The 4,655-nt window shown below is 43.1% G+C and overlaps 1 pseudogene; it reads right to left on the bottom strand.

Annotated features, from left to right (window-relative positions):
• Positions 1 to 2,491: 2,491 nt before the first annotated feature.
• On the bottom strand, positions 2,492 to 4,369 carry LOC102867419 (annotated as a pseudogene).
• Positions 4,370 to 4,655: the final 286 nt, after the last annotated feature.

Genomic DNA, 4,655 nt, shown 5'->3' with positions numbered 1-4,655 from the left:
GAAGCTCTATGACATTGATGTGGCTAAGGTCAACACTTTGATTAGGCCTGATGGAGAGAAGAAGGCCTATGTTCGACTTGCTCCTGATTATGATGCTTTGGATGTTGCCAACAAAATTGGGATCATCTAAACTGAGTCCAGCGGGCTAATTCTAAATGTAATAAATTTTTCTCACCATAAAAAAAAAAATTACGAATTACATTGGGAAAGTATGTTATCAGAAACCTCTCCAAAATACAGAGGAGACATTATGTCAGTCTGGAGACTAAGGTTTACCTGATCTAGGCCATAGTCTTTGCAATTGCTTTCTGTGCATCAGAAAGCTGGACAATGACTAAGGATGATAGAAGCAGAATTGATGTCTTTGAGCCATGGTGTTGGTGAAGAGTATTGAATATACTACGAACTGCTAGAAGAATAAACAAGTTCATCCCAGAGGAGGTGAGACCAAGCTGCTCCTTGGAGGCAAGGATTTAGAAGCTTGCTCTGCCATACTTTGGACATGTTGCAAAGAGGAGACTAATCCTTGAAGAAGGATGTCATTCTTGGGAGGATGGAGGAGAAGCACAAGAAAGGAAGACCTTTGATGAGATGGATTGATTCAGTGACTGGGGTCGTGGTGGTAGGTGTGTCAGAGACAATGAGCTTGGCACTGGATAGAGCAGGGCTTAGGGCTGTTGTACATAGTGTTGTTATGAGTAGCGGGGGACTTGATGGCTTGATGGCACATAACAACAACAACATATGAGAAGAGGTCAGTAGAGATCACCTAATCTTAAATTGTGACATCATCCACTCAAGTCCTTGGCACAATCCTTCACCAATAAGATCACAGCAGAAGTGGACATGCCACAGATGATCTTCAATAGACATAAGTTTCAAAAACTGGAAGATTTCTTCTAAAGTCATGTACTCTTTAACAACTTGTTTATTGGCAAAAATTAGCAATCCAGCTTTCCTTAGGTCCTCGCAGTGATTACATTTTATAGAGTTTTTCTCTAGTTACAGAAATCTGTCCATAAAAACTATTACAATGTCAGTGTTAGTGTACTAAGGGTTTCAGGAAGAGCGAAGAGATTCTTCGCCACCAATATCCCACATTGTTGTTGTTGTTGTTGTTGTTATTAAGTGCCTTCGAGTCGCAGGCGACTAATAGCGACCCTATGAAGGAGAGTCCTCAACGCTTGGGTGCCTTTTATCCTCTCTCCAAGTTCATAGGGTTTCTGGAGGCAAGCTATTACGGAAGCGGGTGCCACTCCTCCTTCCACGCTTGTTCAATCGGGGAGCTCCACCCCACTGTCAGTCCGTATTGGGTAGCCAACCATTGTCGCATTTGACACATCCGTGTCACAGTGTTCAGCCTCACAGCAACCACAAGTGACCACAGGACGGCAACTTGTACACCAGGGCTATACGACCTAGAGGAATGTCTGAACAAAAACAATGAAAGACTGGCCTGAGGGCTGCGAACTGAAAGTCACCCACCTTTGTCTTGGTCACATCGTTTTCTCTTCACTGGGCCAGCTGATCTCTCTCTCTCTCTCTCTCTCTCTCTTTCTCTCTCTGTTGATATTGTTGTTAAGTGCCATCGAGTCGCACGGGCGGCTTTCATCCTTCTCCCGCAAAAGCATTATAGCAGAATTTGCAAATCACTGTGTGTCTGTTCTAACCTAGTTTGGAGTTTCCTGAAAGGATGAAGCAAACATTCATCTCAGTTTAGCCTGTCTTGAAGTTCACACAGTTCAGAGGGTTTTATGGAAATTCTATACCTTTGTGACAAACCACCTACTTATGCTTGAGGCCAAATAAATGTTTGTGTTGTACAATAAAAATGTAATATGGGAAGGACAATATTTAACTTTAGAAATAAAAATGCTATTACTGAAGAAAGAGACAATGATTTTGTTAAGTTAAATATTGTGTGTAACCAAGAAATAATTAGTGAAAAGAAGAATCAATATAAAATAAATGTAGATTGGTGGTGATGATGTGTATTGTCAAGTTGGAACTGGGTTTTCAGAGGTAGTATATCACACAGGGGGAAGTTACCCATCTTTCTCCTCACCGTGGAACAGCTCAAGGATTAGAATTATGTATACTGGGGATGCAGTCCTCCTCCTCCCCCTCCTCTTCCTCCTCCTCCTTCTCCTCCTCCTCCTCCTTCTTCTTCTTCATTTGAGCAGAAAAGGCTTTTAACTTCATTTGTATTTACTCCTACAAAAAACCATCAAAATATGAACAAAGAAAGGTAAGGATAGGGCTGAAAATTTGTTCTATCCAAATATTCTCAGGATTATTCCAGAAAACTCTTGAGACTAAATGCCTAGTTGGTATGGCTTCAGACCATTAATTCTTCAAACCCTGTCCTGCCCGAAATCTTCATATATCAGGAGTTTGGGGCCTGCAATTAATTAACCCTCATCCTTTGCCCATTTTGACATAAGGCAGGAATGCAGACCAAAATATTCTTCTCTCTAATAGGTAAGTGGAATCATAGCCTGATTACGTACTGCACCTTCTGTCCTGCAAGAGCAGAACTGGAAGCTCCTTCCACTCCAAACACTTGGAGACAGGACTGGAGGCCAGTGGTATATGACTGACCCATGGGATTATGAATGGCAGAACAGATGGTGTTGTCACAGCCAACTCATACTACACCTCCTTGGAACTGCTGCATCGCCAGAAACACATACAGATAGTCTGGCCTTCACGCACTGCAATAGATTGCTCAATGGGAACAGGCTAGGAAACCATGAGAACATCCCAGAAGAATGAGTCTCTGGATAGATACTCAGAGTGATGTCCTGATAAAGCACAGTTTCAAAGCAGCCAGCAAAGCCATGCAGCACTGCGTTCACTTCCACAGCAAGGCCCAAGGCATAGTAATGATCGCTGCCAATCATAGGATCTTTATTAGAGTGGCAAAAGGTAAACTAGGGCTGGGGTGCAGATAGCTTGTTAAAGTTGCACAGCTGAACCACATACGGCATCTCAAACCAAGCCCAGGGGCAAAGTCCTTTTCCACACAAACTCAGACCTCATTGTACATGCTAGAGGAAAAAACACACTAAGAAGCTAAGAAGGGGATGTGCTCATCAGGGATGCTCATGCCATCACTTTTTAGGTAGAGCTGGACTCCATCTAGGCACTCAGGTGACATATCATTATCAGCAAAGGAATGTAGCAGCTATCCCTGCGTGTCTGAAGAAACTACTGTCACCTGGCTTCCTCACTTTTCAAACTGCCTATTCACCAGCTTCACCACAGCATTTGGGGTTTTTCCGAAAGCATGCAACTTTATCCATCAGTCAGCCTGCCTGGCTGCCCACAGAAAGGCATTTACCAGGGGGCCTGCTCATACTACCATCAACACCTGTATATTGGCATCCTCCTCTTCCTCTGGCATTCAGTCTAGGATACATTTAGAGTTGGGCTGCTGATACTGATAGCGTTTGATGAGGTCCCTTTCAAATAGTTCAAATGTTTGAGATTCCAGATTGTCCATCAGTGGCTGGAGTGGGGACTGCAGACAGCCTTCATAGCCTTTTGGCAAAGAGGTCATAGGCATTGGATGGAGGGTGGTTCTGGTTCAAATATTCTAGATATTTAATGTTGGAGAAAAATACCTTCTCTGAGTGGTGGTGTGATGATGAACTGCACCTCCAGCTGAGTAGCCAAAAGATGAGCCTATGATGCATCTTTGAAAGAACAAACAAGAAATTCCTTTTTATTTGTCAAGTAGGGTGAATGGCTTATTTTGATGGGTTCTCCAAGCCAACGATTAATGACATGATTAAGTGGGAAATCAGCCCCAATTTCAAAAGCCACTGCATTCCTCTTGCTGTAGGTACACAAAGTCCAGAAATTATGTCACCACATCCATGTCTTCTCCCCATTGTATCTGTCTCTCTGTGTGTGTGTGTGTGTGTGTGTGTGTGTGTGTGTGAATGTGTGCATGTGCACGCATGTGCATTCTTTGGTACATTCTTGATAATGTCATGCTGCAGATCCTCTGGTGCCAACAAAGGCACCCACATCCATAACATAAAGGAGTGGTGGCCAGTGTGAATGTAGCTGGTCACAACTCTGGCCAGGTTAATGTTACCCCCCTGATTGAATGGTAGCAAGAAAGCTAGAAGATCTGATATGGTCCCAAATTCAGCTCCTGTAACATAGTTGCCTCTGAATGCCCCTGGATCCTCTCCACTTTTGAGTCTGGACAAATCCATGAAGAAAGCTTTCCAACAATCAGTGTATTCTAGTTCCATCCTGTTTTTGTCTGGGGATCTAACCAACTCTTGGCAGGTTTATGAGTGAACCCTCTCTTGAAATGTGGGTAGAAGACAGGCATGCAGAGGAAATCAAACCCTTGTTTGGCTACATACCCCAGTGTATCCGCAATTTGGAGTATGCAAGTAGTCCCTTCCGCTGGGTATGCAACTTCTACCAGCTGCATCAACTACCATCATTGCTATCTTTCTACTTGGTAGGTCCATGCCACAGCACAACTTCTTTATACTAGGACACCAGAGCTCCCTTGAGCACTGAATGAATAACATGTATATATAATATATACTTATATTTTATATAAAGCACATAATTATGTATAATCCTGCTTGCTGAAAGTGAGGAGGACTTAAAGCACTTGTTTCAGA

The sequence above is a fragment of the Elephantulus edwardii genome, unplaced genomic scaffold, assembly GCF_000299155.1.
Source record: "Elephantulus edwardii isolate Elephantulus edwardi_28Jun2011 unplaced genomic scaffold, EleEdw1.0 scaffold00056, whole genome shotgun sequence".
Classification (NCBI taxonomy): domain Eukaryota; kingdom Metazoa; phylum Chordata; class Mammalia; order Macroscelidea; family Macroscelididae; genus Elephantulus; species Elephantulus edwardii.
Note: the sequence above shows the minus strand (reverse complement) of the source record. Positions and strands in the feature narration are given on the sequence as shown.